Source organism: Coregonus clupeaformis, unplaced genomic scaffold (genome assembly GCF_020615455.1).
Source record: "Coregonus clupeaformis isolate EN_2021a unplaced genomic scaffold, ASM2061545v1 scaf0736, whole genome shotgun sequence".
Classification (NCBI taxonomy): Eukaryota; Metazoa; Chordata; class Actinopteri; order Salmoniformes; family Salmonidae; genus Coregonus; species Coregonus clupeaformis.
Genome location: NW_025534191.1, coordinates 116,541 through 132,692, shown reverse-complemented (window position 1 = coordinate 132,692; position 16,152 = coordinate 116,541). Strand labels below are relative to the sequence as shown.

General features: G+C 42.1%; 4 long non-coding RNA genes across 4 annotated transcripts; all 4 read left to right on the top strand.

The window, feature by feature from the left end:
• The first annotated feature begins 2,947 nt into the window (after window positions 1–2,947).
• LOC121576426 lies at window positions 2,948–3,616 on the top strand. Its single transcript, XR_006002482.2, has 3 exons — window positions 2,948–3,007; window positions 3,259–3,405; window positions 3,525–3,616. It is a non-coding gene; the product is annotated as an uncharacterized LOC121576426 (long non-coding RNA).
• A 3-nt stretch (window positions 3,617–3,619) lies between these two features.
• Window positions 3,620–4,047, top strand: LOC123485560. Its single transcript, XR_006659052.1, has 3 exons — window positions 3,620–3,666; window positions 3,775–3,911; window positions 4,036–4,047. It is a non-coding gene; the product is annotated as an uncharacterized LOC123485560 (long non-coding RNA).
• Window positions 4,041–4,613, top strand: LOC121576425. Its single transcript, XR_006002481.2, has 3 exons — window positions 4,041–4,127; window positions 4,218–4,329; window positions 4,418–4,613. It is a non-coding gene; the product is annotated as an uncharacterized LOC121576425 (long non-coding RNA).
• A 4-nt stretch (window positions 4,614–4,617) lies between these two features.
• On the top strand, window positions 4,618–5,448 carry LOC121576427. The gene is made up of 4 exons (XR_006002483.2): window positions 4,618–4,642; window positions 4,734–4,905; window positions 5,040–5,167; window positions 5,293–5,448. It is a non-coding gene; the product is annotated as an uncharacterized LOC121576427 (long non-coding RNA).
• The last annotated feature ends 10,704 nt before the right edge of the window (window positions 5,449–16,152 follow it).

Below are 16,152 nucleotides of genomic sequence, written 5' to 3'. Positions count from 1 at the left end.
AAAGTGTTGAGAAAAAAAGAGCAGAAGTAAAATAAAATAACAGTAGGGAGGCTATATATACAGGGGTACGTGCAGAGTCAATGTGCGGGGGCACTGGCTAGTTGAGGTAGTTGAAGTAATATGTACATGTGGGTAGAGTTAAAGTGACTATGCATAAATAATTAACAGAGTAGCAGCAGCGTAAAAGGATGGGGTGGGGGGGCAGTGCAAGTAGTCCGGGTAGCCATGATTAGCTGTTCAGGAGTCTTATGGCTTGGGGGTAGAAGCTGTTAAGAAGTCTTTTGGACCTAGACTTGGCACTCTGGTACCGCTTGCCGTGCGGTAGCAGAGAGAACAGTCTATGACTAGGGTGGCTGGAGTCTTTGACAATTTTGAGGGCCTTCCTCTGACACCGCCTGGTATAGAGGTCCTGGATGGCAGGAAGCTTGGCCCCAGTGATGTACTGGGCCGTACGCACTACCCTCTGTCGTGTCTTGCGGTCGGAGGCCAAGCAGTTGCCATACCAGGCGGTGATACAACCAGTCAGGATGCTCTCGATGGTGCAGCTGTAGAATTTTTTTAGGATCTGAGGACCCATGCCAAATCTTTTCAGTCTCCTGAGGGGGAATAGGCTTTGTCGTGCCCTCTTCACGACTGTCTTGGTGTGTTTGAACCATGATAGTTTGTTGGTGATGTGGACACCAAGGAACTTGAAGCTCTCAACCTGTTCCACTACAGCCCCGTCGATGAGAATGGGGGCGGGCTCAGTCCTCTTTTTTTTTCCTGTAGTCCACAATCATCTCCTTTGTCTTGGTCACGTGGAGGGAGAGGTTGTTGTCCTGGCACCACACGGCCAGGTCTCTGACCTCCTCCCTATAGGCTGTCTCATCGTTGTCGGTGATCAGGCCTACCACTTTTGTGTCGTCGGCAAACTTAATGATGGTGTTGGAGTCGTGCCTGGCCATGCAGTCATGGGTGAACAGGGAGTACAGGAGGGGACTGAGCACGCACCCTGAGGGGCCCCCCGTGTTGAGGATCAGTGTGGCAGATGTGTTGTTACCTACCCTTACCACCTGGGGGCGGCCCATCAGGAAGTCCAGGATCCAGTTGCAAAGGGAGGTGTTTAGTCCCAGGATCCTTAGCTTAGTGATGAGCTTTGAGGGCACTATGGTGTTGAATGCTGAGCTGTAGTCAATGAATAGCATTCTCACGTAGGTGTTCCTCTTGTCCAGGTGGGAAAGGGCAGTGTGGAGTGCAATAGAGATTGCATCATCTGTGGATCTGTTGGGGCGGTATGCAAATTGGAGTGGGTCTAGGGTTTCTGGGATAATGCTGTTGATGTGAGCCAGCTGGTGCTCTCATGCATGCTTCAGTGTTGCTTGCCTCGAAGCGAGCATAGAAGTGGTTTAGCTCGTCTGGAAGTCTTTTGTCACTGGGCAGCTCGCGGCTGTGCTTCCCTTTGTAGTCTGTAATAGTTTTCAAGCCCTGCCACATCCGACGAGCGTCAGAGCCAGTGTAGTACGATTCAATCTTAGTCCTGTATTGACTCTTTGCCTGTTTGATGGTTCGTCGGAGGGCATAGCGGGATTTCTTATAAGCGTCCGGGTTAGAGTCCCGCTCCTTGAAAGCGGCAGCTCTACCCTTTAGCTCAGTGCGGATGTTTCCTGTAATCCATGGCTTCTGGTTGGGGTATGTACGTACGGTCACTGCACAGTAAAAAATGGGGTGTTAATATTTCAGAGTAAAGTTATTTTAACCCAGATAGAGTATTTTCAACATTTTTGAGAGTAAAGTTGCTCTATCAGTGGAGTTAAAAGTGAGTGTAAAAATCTGCAGATACGCAGTGACAATTTCAACTCTACAGCAGTGATGAATACCCGCCACTCTGCTTTGCTGAAGTTTGGCACGTACGTTGGTGGAGGAAGATTGCGAAGGAGTAGCTAGGCCACAGATATTGCTAGGTAAGTTACATCCCCGTTTTTTCAACACCAAACCGGTATTTTTTAACTTTACATAATTTTAGAGTTGTTCTGATGTCAAGGTCATATTTTAAGTTACGAGTTCCATGCGGCGGTCCCCCTTGCAGTGACCTCGTCATCAGCCAGCTAAATTAGCTTGTAAGTTCAGATGGTTGACAGTAATAACTGTTATATGATATACCCATGGAATATGTTTGATATTTTTGTGAATGGCTTGCTGTTTCATATGGCTAAAAATAGTAACGTTAACTTAGCTAATCAGTTCGTTTGAAGGACACCACCGTTTGGCATGAGCGCAGATTGTGCTTGTCATGCGGTTAGCTAGCTTGCAATCAGTATCGGTAACTGTCTTTCTTTGTGTTGCAATATTTTCACGAATGAAGTTTGTCAGAATGGTAAAAATACGTAAAATAACGTTCGCTAACAACAAAACATTTATACAGATAGTATTGTTAGCTAACGTTATTGTATAGCTTCCCAGGCTTCCTTACACTAACGTTAACTGTTTTTTATAAAGCTATATATAACGGTAATGTTAGCATGCTTCTGATAGTTAGCCAGCTAATGTTGGTGTTATAAAACGATAACTTAGATCACTGATTTGCATGACGGGTTTGTTTAACATTGCTTAACCATTTTAATGGTTAGCTACTGTTCGAACTAAAATGGCTAATGAGCTAGCTAACTTTGACACATAGCTAGTTATTTGGTAGCTAATGGGACAATGTGCCTCTAAACTTGAACTAGCCTACACCCATTTGCTGCAGAAAATGGCAGCTTAACGTTATATTCAACCAGCACAACTTTGTCTACTTCAGCCTTTGTAATTGCAGTGTAACGTCTAAGTAATGCATAGTGCATTGCGTAGCTAGTACTACTGAGATAAATGGATAGTTAGCTAACGCTTAGTTGAACCAGCACTAAATGATGATTTTGAATATATATTTTCTTTGTTAACAGAGGCAAAAATGCTGTTGCGTGTTCAGCTCGGGAAGAGCAGAAATACGTCAAGCTGTCTGAGCTGACATTCAATGCTTTCTTGAAAGAAGGTAGGTATAATAGGTTAAAGCAATACATATCACCCTAACGACAAAATAATACAGCATTAAGCTATTATCTTATGATATCTATTTAGGTCTATAGTCATTTCTGCTGTGCTTTATATTTTCAGTAACATAAAATCAGGTGCAGATCCTTGTCTTTCATCATTTTGTGAACACATGAGGCAACCTTAAGTATGAACTTGGATTCTTGTGAGAAGGGGAATGCATGTTTTTCTTTTTTTCTTCTTTTTTAACAGTGTGTCTAAAATTCAACATACCAGAAAGCAGAAAGCCAGACATTAAGGTGTATGACCAGTCTGACACAGAAGTTGACTCAGATGTTTTTGAAGAATTAGTAAAGGAGTCACCTGGAACTTTCAGAATCATGCTGGGCAATGGACTTGGTATTCATTCATTCAATTAGTTTTTAGTTTAAAGGCCAGAATGAGAACCTTTATTGTCTTAAAAATAACAGTTTATTGTAATATGTTTCTATGTTTTGCACAAATTTCATAATGAACAGATACCTCTCATTCATCATCATGCTCGGGTACATCTGATGACACCATCATTCTGAATTTCACTGTGTGTGACGATGTTGAAGAAGTAGCGGCTAGCGAAGCCAGCCTAAAAGGCCATGCCACATAAACTATGAGGCAAAAGCAGTAAGTGGTGAACATTGCTGTTAAGTCCAATCTGAATGTTGTTTCATCATGTGACAGCATTACATATTGTTTTACAATTACGGAAAGCACATTTCTTTCCACCTATAGCTGATTGAAAAAATCCTAACATCAAAGCCTGGTGGTGAACGCATTATGCAAGAGTATGGAAAAACCAAATCTCTGACAGATGCCACCAGAAGACAGATGATCAACATACTTGCTGCTGAGATGACAGAAACACATGGGTAAGCATTAAGCATATAGATGGGCTGTAAAGAAACATTGTTATTATTTTCCGGTTATTAATTATGTAAAATGTGTTGTGCAATATCAATTCAGTGTGATGTTAACTTTGAATTCATATGCTAGGACATCCCCCCAAAAGTGTCAGAGTGATGTATGCACAGGGGATAGTAGCTTTGTTTCCCTATCTAGAAGACCCATACTCACAACATGGATATGTAAGTAAATGGGTTATTGCAACATTATGCACATATTCACTCTATGAAATGGGAATAGTACTCCTTTATAATTTATTTATAATAATATAGGATCATTACTACGATCCGGAGAGTGGTTCCGGATACCTTGCATGGCGATTGAAGACCATACAAAGAAAAACAGCAGAGGAAAGAGGTGCCTCAGTCAGCAAATCTCCTAAAGGTATGTTTTCTGATCAGTGACATGTAATTATAATGGTGACCTGTGAATTGTACAGAAAGGATTTCTTAACACTGTATTTTGTCTTAAGTTGGTGGGCCAGGCCGTGATCGTCAGCCCTTCACCTATGACAGAGAGCCATCTGATGAGGATGTGGAAGCAGCTATTGCTGTTTTGAGACACTCTGCTGATGAAAACACTGTCCGTGAGAAGATGAAAATGACCTTCATATATCGGCAAGCAATGGTCAACGATGAAGCCAAATCATCAGATGTCTTCTCGGTCTTCCCAAAGATTTCTGGACACACCAGGACTGGTATGACAACTTAATTCACTGCATCACCAAAAATATCCAATGAAGAATAAGGTAACACTCATTATTTCTGTCTTTGTGTGTTACATTGCAGATAGAACAAGATTTCAGACTTCTGTTTGGTGAGGCCACAGCCAACAAATTCTTGGAGAAGTGGCCAACCACTTTCAAAGCAAAAGTAATAAAGGAAAGCCATGGACTTGTATCCACCACAGAACTCTTGGATTTGATGCGCAATGCTGAGTCAGCTGCTGAAGTTGAGAATGGTATGAATGAACTGTTTTACTTTTTTATGTGGATAATGTAGGTGTGCATTATATGTCCATAATGGTGCAAGTTGTGAATAAGAATGTTATGCTACGGCACAATGTTAACCAGGTTTTTATTTACTTATTTGTAGGCTGGGACAGTGACATGTCTGCCATCTTGCTGCTGCTACATTTGCTACCACCATCTGCACAAGGTAGAAAGAGGCCGGGAAAGATGTCTGCATATCAAGCTGTAGATCAGCTCATCAGATTTCAAAAGGTATGCTTAACAGTTGTTTAAAATATATATTCCATCATCTCAATCTTGTGCACAGTTTGAGGTGATCTTATCTATTGTCAGAGGTTAGTCACCAAAACAATTCTGTTGAATGTGTTTTTTTGTAGGTTGGAACCAGTGTGCAGCAGCATCTTGACAACATCACCCAAAGCAGTCAGCCCTACCTTCTCGCCCAGGGATCCACACAGAGCAGCATTCACTCCTACTTCATTGTGGTTGACAAGCATGCTCTTCCATGCAAGGCAACAGGTTCAGTAGGAGCTTTTGACTAAGTCTTTAAAGCCCATTACGTATTTGGTACGTCATACAGTTCTTCCTTGAGCAGCTTTTTTCACTTTTGTGCAAACAACCATCTATAACATCAACATGGGGGGAAACAAAGGAGACTCCTAGAGTTGCTGAGTTGCGAGCAAGAATGGTGCGTTAGTTGAGATAAAACTATGAAGTGTTTTCTTTGCAAAAGTGACCATGGAAGTCCAAACAACCTTGTTAAGCACCTTAAGATAATTCATGGGCTATGTACAGGCAGGACTCTTTTTCTGAAATGTGGTCAAGAAGGATGCTCACGTTCTTTTGGTAGCTTTTCTGGTTTTAGAAAACATCTTAACAAGTGCCACGGAGAAAGTTTAGTAGATTCTATAGAAGATGATCTTTCAGACCCTCAAAGTACCGTCAACACCAGTAATATTTCTCATGTTGAAGTGTCGACTGAATGTTTAGAGGCTGAGTCAGAGTTATCTTCGCCATACATTGTAAATAGTTGTGCAGCTGTTATTTCTGATCTAAAGGCAGCAGGTGTTGGTCAAAGTACAGTAAATACTGTAGTGATTTCCATGGAAGAGATTGTTCAAGATATTCATCAGCATGCTAAAGAAACAGTGATAAAGCATGTATTTAGTAATGAAAGAGAAACAGAAATGTGCAAGAAAGTTGAGGCGTGTTTTGAGGGGTAAGAGAATCCTTTCACAGTTCTAAATTCGGAATACAAGCGATAAAAATTTATGACTGCCAAGTGGGAAATAGTAGAACCAGTTGAATGTGTGATTGGTTCAAGATTTGACACAAGACGAAATAAAAAGACTGGAACATATGATCAGGTAGTAGTTCAAGATAAATTCATGTATATTCCAATTTTATCTACACTGCAGTCAATATTTAAAAGTCAGTATTTTGCAGAAATGTTGCAAAGCTCAGCTACCAGCAACTCTAGACTGAGAGATATTTGTGATGGATCTTTTTTAAAAGTCACCCCCTGTTCTCAACTGAGAAGCAGACAATACAGGTCCAGATGTTCTATGATGATTTTGAGGTCGCCAACCCATTGGGTTCCAAGCGAGGTATTCATAAATTGGGTGGAGTATATTTTACTTTAAGAAACTTCTCTCCAAAATGGAATTCTTTTTTTGGCTAACATACACCTGTGCGCCTTATTTCATACTCAAGATGTTAAACGATATGGTTTTAGTGAAATTTTTTGCTCCCATTGTTCGAGACATTAAAGTGTTAGAGAGCGATGGTATTGAGATTCCATTATACAGTGGTTATGTACGTGGCACTGTAGTACAGGTAACAGGTGATAATTTGGGTTTGCATAGTTTGTTTGGTCTGGTGGAGTCTTTCAGTGCAAGGTACTGTTGCAGGTTCTGTTTAGCAGAAAAGGAGGACTTTCAAACAGAATTCTCTGAAGATTCTTCCAAAATAGTTTTACGCACCAAAGATATGCATACTGCTCACTGTCAAGAAATGGCTTGTAATCCATCCCTTCCGTATGTTTTTGGTGTGAAAAGGTCATGCATATTAAATTCATTGAGGTATTTTCACACAACTGAGAACTTCTCAGTTGATGTGATGCATGATGTGTTAGAAGGGGTTGGCCAGTACTGAATTGAAGTTATTATTTCTGTATTTGAATGAAAAACATGTTACATCAGAGAAATACATTCAAGAATACAAAGTTTTGATTATGGTTTCACAGAGAGAAATAACAGGCCTGTGACTGTTAATTTAAGTGAAGGATCTAATGATCTGGGACTGAATGCAATTCAGTCCTGGTGCTACTTAGGAATGTTCCTCTTATCTTTGGAGATTTGGTAACTTCTACTGACCAACACTGGGGCCTGCTTCTTTTATTATTGCAAATAATTAACATTATATTCTCGCCCATGTTATCTCAAGGTCTATGTGTATATTTAAAACATTTGATTGTTGATCACCATACACTGTTTAAGAAGTTGTATCCTCAGAAAAAACTTTTACCAAAGCACCATTTTCTTATCCACTATCCCCGCTGCATCCAGAAAATAGGGCCTGTACTTCATAGTTGGTGTATGAGGTATGAAGGCAAACATAATTTTTTCAAAAAACAGCTTAAATCGTTTAAAAATATTACCAAAACGCTGGCAAAAAAGCATCAGAATCATATGGCATATAGTTGGCGAAGATCAACAACTTTTAGTCGGTTAGATATTGGTCCAGGAAAAATGGTGGCTTTAAATATGGTAAAAGGAGGTTCTGAAATTGCTTTGGCAATGCAAGTGCCCAGTAGCATTCAGGTTATGAAGGTTAATTGGGCTAAACATAATGGGTATGTTTATCGCCCACACTTGGTTATCTGTGGCGAAGTTGACTCTGAAGTGCCCTTGTTTTATCAGATTGAGTCAGTTCTGATAATGTGTGAAAAACTGTTACTACTCACAGTGCCTTTAGTTACAGTAACTTTTCAAGAACATTTCCATGCATATGAGGTGATCAGATCAAAGCATGATTTAGTTTTTTTCATGTCGACAACCTGCACTACCCTAGACCTTTTGACATACAAAGGTCATATGGAGGAAATGACACAGCTCTCCTTGTTGTGCCATATTGCTTTCTCTGGTGAACATTTTTATGATGTTATACTTCTGTCATAGACAAGGCAATGGGTGTACAATGTAAATTCACGGACATTGAAATTAAACTTTTTTTTTTCAATAAATGTGGGTGCTCTCATCTTGTATTATTGTGCTTTGTTTTATTTGATAGTATTGATATTTCTATAATTCAGTAACACTACATCATATGATTTAAATAAAAAAATAAAAAACACTGTAGAGAAATGAAAAGTAAATATCATTACACTTTAAAGTGTCATTTTTTAAAGTAAAATTGTAGTTGACTTAACTCTATACAGTGTAATCATATTACTCTCAACAGTGTGATTAAACTACAGTGTTAAATATTTTGACACATTTCATTGTTATTTTTTACACAATATGGAGTAGAATTAACTCTAAAAGTTTTACACTGACCAAAGAGTACATTTTACACTGATTTTGAGTGGGACCAAATGTTATCTGAAACAGAGTTAAATTCAACTCGATAGGAGTTAAATTAACACTTCTGTTTTTACTGTGTGTGGGGACGACATCATCGATGCACTTATTGATGAAGCCAGTGACTGATGTGGTGTACTCCTCAATGCTATCTGAAGAATCCCGGAACATGTTCCAGTCTGTGCTAGCAAAACAGTCCTTTAGCTTAGCATCTGCGTCATCTGACCACTTTTTTATTAACCGAGTCACTGGTGCTTCCTGCTTTAGTTTTTGCTTATAAGCAGGAATCAGGAGGATAGAGTTATGGTCAGATTTGCCAAATGGAGGGCGAGGGAGAGCTTTGTATGCGTCTCTGTGTGTGGAGTAAAGGTGGTCTAGAGTTTTTTTTTTCCTCTGGTTGCACATTTAACATGCTGGTAGAAATTAGGTAGAACGGATTTAAGTTTCCCTGCATTAAAGTCCCCGGCGACTAGGAGCGCTGCATCTGGATGAGCATTTTCCTGTTGATGTATGGCCTTATACAGCTCATTCAGTGCAATCTTAATGCCAGCATTGGTTTGTGGTGGTAAATAGACAGCTATGAAAAATATAGATGAAAACTCTCTTGGTAAATAGTGTGGTCTACAGCTCATCATAAGATACTCTACCTCAGGCGAGCAAAACCTTGAGACTTCCTTAGTATTTGATTTTGTGCACCAGCTGTTGTTTACAAATATACACAGACCGCCACCCCTTGTCTTACCGGAGTCAGCCGTTCTATCCTGCCGATGTAGCGTATAGCCCGCTAGCTGTATGTTATCCATGTCGTCGTTCAGCCACAACTCGGTGAAACATACGATATTACAGTTTTTAATGTCCCGTTGGTAGGATAACCGTAATCTTAGGTCATCCAATTTGTTCTCCAATGATTGAAGATTGGCTTAAATATCGCTCGCCGTCGGATCCTTACAAGGCACCCTGACCTACGTCCACGATATCTCCGTCTCTTCCTCATGCGAATTACGGGGATTTGGGCCTTGTCGGGTGTCTGTAGGATATCCTTTGCGGCCGCCTCGTTGAAGAAAAAATCTTCGTCCAATACGAGGTGAGTTATCGCTGTCCTGATATCCAGAAGCTCTTTTTGGTTATAAGAGATCATGGCAGAAACATTATGTACAAAATAAATTACAAATAACGCAGAAAAACACACATAATAGTATAATTGGTTAGAGGGCTGTAAAACGGCAGCCATCTTCTCCGGCGCTGTTCTTCTCCGAGTTGGGCATCTCCGGCGCTGCTCACTCTTGGATTGCGTCCTACCTGACAGGTCGCTCCTACCAGGTGGCGTGGCGAGAATCTGTCTCCGCACCACGTGCTCTCAACACTGGTGTCCCCCAGGGCTCAGTTCTAGGCCCTCTCCTATTCTCTCTATACACCAAGTCACTTGGCTCTGTCATATCCTCACATGGTCTCTCCTATCATTGCTACGCAGACGACACACAATTCATTTTCTCCTTTCCCCCTTCTGATAACCAGGTGGCGAATCGCATCTCTGCATGTCTGGCAGACATATCAGTGTGGATGTCGGATCACCACCTCAAGCTGAACCTCAGCAAGACGGAGCTGCTCTTCCTCCCGGGGAAGGACTGCCCACTCCATGATCTCGCCATCACGGTTGACAACTCCATTGTGTCCTCCTCCCAGAGTGCAAAGAACCTTGGCGTGACCCTGGACAATACCCTATCGTTCTCCGCTAAAATCAAAGCGGTGACCCGATCCTACAGGTTCATGCTCTACAACATTCGCAGAGTACGACCCTACCTTACACAGAAAGCGGCACAGGTCCTAATCCAGGCACTTGTCATCTCCCGTCTGGATTGCTGCAACTCGCTGTCGGCTGGGCTCCCTGCGTGTGCCATTAAACCCCTTCAACTTATCCAGAACGCTGCAGCCCGTCTGGTGTTCAACCTTCCCAAGTTCTCTCATGTCACCCCGCTCCTCCGCACACTCCACTGGCTTCCAGTTGAGGCTCGCATCTACTTCAAGACCATGGTGCTTGCCCACGGAGTTGTGAGGGGAACGGCACCTCCTTACCTTCAGGCTCTGATCAGTCCCTACACCCAAACGAGGGCACTACGTTCATCCATCTCTGGCCTGCTAGCCCCCCTACCTCTACGGAAGCACAGTTCCCGCTCAGCCCAGTCAAAGCTATTCGCTGCTCTGGCACCCCAATAGTGGAACAAGCTCCCCCACGACGCCAGGACAGCGGAGTCACTGACCACCTTTCGGAGACACTTGAAACCCTACCTCTTTAAGGAATACCTGGAATAGTATAAAGTAAACCTTCTTCCCCCACCCCCCATAAAAAATAAAAAATAAAAGGTGGTTGTTCCACTGGCTATCATAAGTTGAATGCACCAATTTGTAAGTCGCTCTGGATAAGAGCGTCTGCTAAATGATGTAAATGTAATGTACCTGGTCTGTGTGTATATTGATTATAGTACCTGGTCGGTCTCAGCGCGGTGTATATTGATTATAGTACTAGGTCGGAGGGAGGGAGAGAGAGAGAGAGAGAGAGAGAGAGAGAGAGAGAGAGAGAGAGAGAGAGAGAGAGAGAGAGAGAGAGAGAGAGAGAGAGAGAGAGAGAGAGAGAGAGAGAGAGAGAGAGAGAGAGAGAGAGAGAGACAGAGAGAGAGAGATAGAGAGAGAGAGAGAGAGAGAGAGAGAGAGAGAGAGAGCAGAGAGAGAGAGAGAGAGAGAGAGAGAGAGAGAGAGAGAGAGAGAGAGAGAGAGAGAGAGAGAGAGAGAGAGAGAGACAGAGAGAGAACATATTTCAGCTGGAAACTCTTTTACAGTCGTGGTCATCCTAATCAGTTCTAACTCTGCAATGCTGAGTGAGTATGATGCTGTACTGTATGATGCTGTACTGTATGATGCTGTACTGTATGATGCTGAGTGAGTATGATGATGTACTGTATGATGCTGTACTGTATGATGCTGTACTGTATGATGCTGTACTGTATGATGCTGAGTGAGTATGATGCTGTACTGTATGTTACAATTACCCTTATTATGTCTCTGCTCCTCTTCCCCGTCTGAGTTCAAGTCAGTCCAACATGTTCAGTAAATACACATTCAGGAAGTGATTTAAGTGAGATGGAAGACATTTACCCAGCAGCACTAAAATCCGTCAGAGCCTGTCACGCAGCCCGGTTGGGCACCATGCTCTTTCAGGAAACATTTAAAAGGTTTAGCCGTGTGAAATAAATTATATATACTGTTTCCCCTTCCTCTGTCTGTCCTACACACAGTAAAGTGTGTGTGTGTGTGTGTGTGTGTGTGTGTGTGTGTGTGTGTGTGTGTGTGTGTGTGTGTGTGTGTGTGTGTGTGTGTGTGTGTGTGTGTGTCTGTGTGTGTCTGTGTGTGGACTTCCTGCAACAAAGGAAAGTGTTCATTAGATACAACAGTACTCAGTGGCGGTAATGAGTTTACCATAAGGTGTACGATCTTTCTGTTGAAGGTGTCATATAAGGTGACTACAGCTAATGAGTTTAATCTTTCTCAGGTAGCTACTCAGGTCATTACCGCCACTAAGTACTGTCACTTTGGATAAAAGCGTCTGCTAAATGGCATATTATTATTATTATTATTATTATTATTATTATTATTATTATTATAGTGAGCAGAAGGTTTCTTCAAAGATGGGACAATCTCTACTTTTTTTTCACAAATATTTGTGACCTGTTTCAAGAAGCTAGGTATATGTCGCACGTCACTATTCACATTTGAACATTCTTATTTTATTTATTTTTATAAAAATTTGTTTTTTTGGGCAGAAATACCTTCTGGAACATGTGAACTTTCGTGTGCCTTAATAACAAACATGTATGCCATCTGTAAATATGAACAAAATGGTTAAATTACAAGCATAGTTGGTTTAGCCACAGAAAAATACAGGAGCCTTCCCACAGCCTTCCCACTAGCCATTATTGGCTGAAATAATGAAATGGTCTGGACATGCCGAGAAATTAGTTCGGATTGGTCCGCCATGGACTCCCGAGTGGCGCAGTGGTCTAAGGCACTGCATCGCAGTGCTAGCTGTGCCACTAGAGATCCTGGTTTGAATCCAGGCTCTGTCGTAGCCGGACGTGACCGGGAGACCCATGGGGTGGCGCACAATTGGTAGGGGAGGGAATGGCCGGCAGGGTTGTGGGTTTGTTTCCCATGGGGGGCCAGTATGAAAAAAAAAAAAAAAATGTATGCACTCACTAACTGTAAGTTGCTCTGGATAAGAGCGTCTGCTAAATGACTAAAATGTAATGTTAACAGGCACTATCGACAAAGATCGTTGAACCAGACATTGTAGAGGCTTCTGATGACAGTGAAGGGGAAGAAACGGTGATGTTGTCATGGAAGAAGTTGACAGAGTTTTGAAATCAGTGGAAGCAGAGAGTTGATTGCCATACGTGGAGAGATTTGAGAAGAGAACACAGAAGGCTGTTGTATAAAACACTTGTATCCGGATGACATCTTCAAACTAAGGGCAACCATTGCATCCATTACAGAAGCGTTCATCCATGTATACGGGTAAGAGTTGGTTGTTTAGTACATGGCCTCACATGTGTTTCTTAAAGAGATGGGTGGGGCCAAGGCTTAAGAGGGTGTGAACGATACTGAATGGGTGTAGACAAAGAAGAGCTCTCCAGTAGGTGTAGCAAAACATTCACAGGCCATTCTCTCAAAAGTGGAGTTACATGTTTATCAACTTTAAAAGCAGAATTACTTTCCCATTGTTCCTCAACTGCATATGACATTTTCTAGCTCTTAGTCTCTACTGTTATCCAATGTAAAAAACAACATTTCAATTTTTGCTACATAGGACCGAATCCAGGTGGTGGGTCAAATTATTCTTAATATTAACAACATTTGAACTATATATTTTGATAGACCAACGTATCAGCGATCTACGGAACCCTTGAAGGGACACTTAGAAAATAAAAATAAAGCAAATTATTTAGCCTTCCCTCGCAAAAAATTAGCTAGCTAGTAACCTCGTCCCCAGGCTATTAGCACATTTTAACGGAAGTCTCTGGGAACTAAATTAGCTAGCTATCTACCTTCACAACCAAGAGGACATAGACGAACAGCCTTAGGTAAGTGTTATTTTTGTCTTGTAATTTCACATTTGGAAGGTGCATTGAAACAATTAGCATTAGTTAGCCTCCATCTATCACCACTATAGCACTGCCGGCAGAGGGCAGCTTGAGAATGTTCCTAACAATGGCATGACGAGTTCCAGCTTGTTACCTGTATAAAAGACATCTGTCCACAGAAGCAATCAATCAATCAGATTCCAAACTCTCCACCATGGCCAAGACCAAAGAGCTATCCAAGGATGTCAGGGACAAGATTGTAGACCTACACAAGGCTGGAATGGGCTACAAGACCATCGCCAAGCAGCTTGGTGAGAAGGTGACAACAGTTGGTGGGATTATTCACAAATGGAAGAAACACAAAAGAACTGTCAATCTCCCTCGGCCTGGGGCTCCATGCAAGATCTCACCTCGTGTGAGTTGCAATGATCATGAGAATGGTGAGGAATCAGCCCAGAACTACACGGGAGCATCTTGTCAATGATCTCAAGGCAGCTGGGACCATAGTCACCAAGAAAACAATTGGTAACACACTACGCCGTGAAGGACTGAAATCCTGCAGCGCCCGCAAGGTCACCCTGCTCAAGAAAGCACATATACAGGCCCGTCTGAAGTTTGCCAATGAACATCTGAATGATTCAGAGGAGAACTGGGTGAAAGTGTTGTGGTCAGATGAGAGCAAAATCAAGCTCTTTAGCATCAACTCAACTCGCCGTGTTTGGAGGAGGAGGAATGCTGCCTATGACCCCAAGAACACCATCCCCACCGTCAAACATGGAGGTGGAAACGTTATGCTTTGGGGTTGTTTTTCTGCTAAGGGGACAACACAACTTCACCGCATCAAAGGAATGATGGACGGGGCAATGTACCGTCAAATCTTGGGTGAGAACCTCCTTCCCTCAGCCAGGGCATTGAAAATGGTTAGTGGATGGGTATTCCAGCATGACAATGACCCAAAACACACGGCCAAGGCAACAAAGGAGTGGCTCAAGAAGAAGCACATTAAGGTCCTGGAGTGGCCTAGCCAGTCTCCAGACCTTAATCCCATAGAAAATCTGTGGAGGGAGCTGAAGGTTTGAGTTGCCAAACGTCAGCCTTGAAACCTTAATGACTTGGAGAAGATCTGCAAAGAGGAGTGGGACAAAATCCCTCCTGAGATGTGTGCAAACCTGGTGGCCAACTACAAGAAACGTCTGACCTCTGTGATTGCCAACAAGGGTTTTGCCATCAAGTACAAAGTCATGTTTTGCAGAGGGGTCAAATACTTATTTCCCTCATTAAAATGCAAATCAATTTATAACATTTTTGACATGCGTTTTTCAGGATTTTGTTGTTGTTATTCTGTCTCTTACTGTTCAAATAAACCTACCATTAAAATTATAGACTGATCATGTCTTTGTCAGTGGGCAAACATACAAAATCAGCAGGGGATCAAATACTTTTTTCCCTCACTGTAGCTTCAGACTAAACATTACTCACCCAGTTCCAGGTTGGATGGTGTTTTCAGACTAAACATTACTCACCCAGTTCCAGGTTGGATGGTGTTTTCAGACTAAACATTACTCACCCAGTTCCAGGTTGGATGGTGTTTTCAGACTAAACATTACTCACCCAGTTCCAGGTTGGATGGTGTTTTCAGACTAAACATTACTCACTCAGTTCCAGGTTGGATGGTGTTTTCAGACTAAACATTACTCACCCAGTTCCAGGTTGGATGGTGTTTTCAGACTAAACATTACTCACTCAGTTCCAGGTTGGATGGTGTTTTCAGACTAAACATTACTCACTCAGTTCCAGGTTGGATGGTGTTTTCAGACTAAACGTTACTCACCCTGTTCCAGGTTGGATGGTGTTTTCAGACTAAACATTACTCACCCAGTTCCAGGTTGGATGGTGTTTTCAGACTAAACGTCACTCACTCAGTTCCAGGTTGGATGGTGTTTTCAGACTAAACATTACTCACTCAGTTCCAGGTTGGATGGTGTTTTCAGACTAAACATTACTCACCCAGTTCCAGGTTGGATGGTGTTTTCAGACTAAACATTACTCACCCAGTTCCAGGTTGGATGGTGTTTTCAGGTGTCTGTTGTGCTTCTGTTGATGGTCGTTGGTTTGCCAGAGCATTTGCTGTGCAGTCCTTGGGAATAAGAATCTTTGGTAGTAGAAATCCTTCCAGGTAATTTTGTCCAAGATCAGGTTGTAGGTTTGGAGTTTTGATTTGGAGTGAAGGTTATGTTGTGGATGAAAAAAATCAAAGTTTATCTAACTCTAAATCTATCTTTTTGTAAAAACATGCTGAAAAATTCAGGAGCTCGTCTGGTTATGACCTCGTTCGCTCTATCTCTATCTCTCTCTCTCTCTCTCTCTCTCTCTCTCTCTCTCTCTCTCTCTCTCTCTCTCTCTCTCTCTCTCTCTCTCTCTCTCTCTCTCTCTCTCTCTCTCTCTCTCTCTCTCTCTCTCTCTCTCTCTCTCTCTCTCTCTCTATCTCTCTCTCGCTCCATCTATCTCTCTCTTCTTCTCTCAA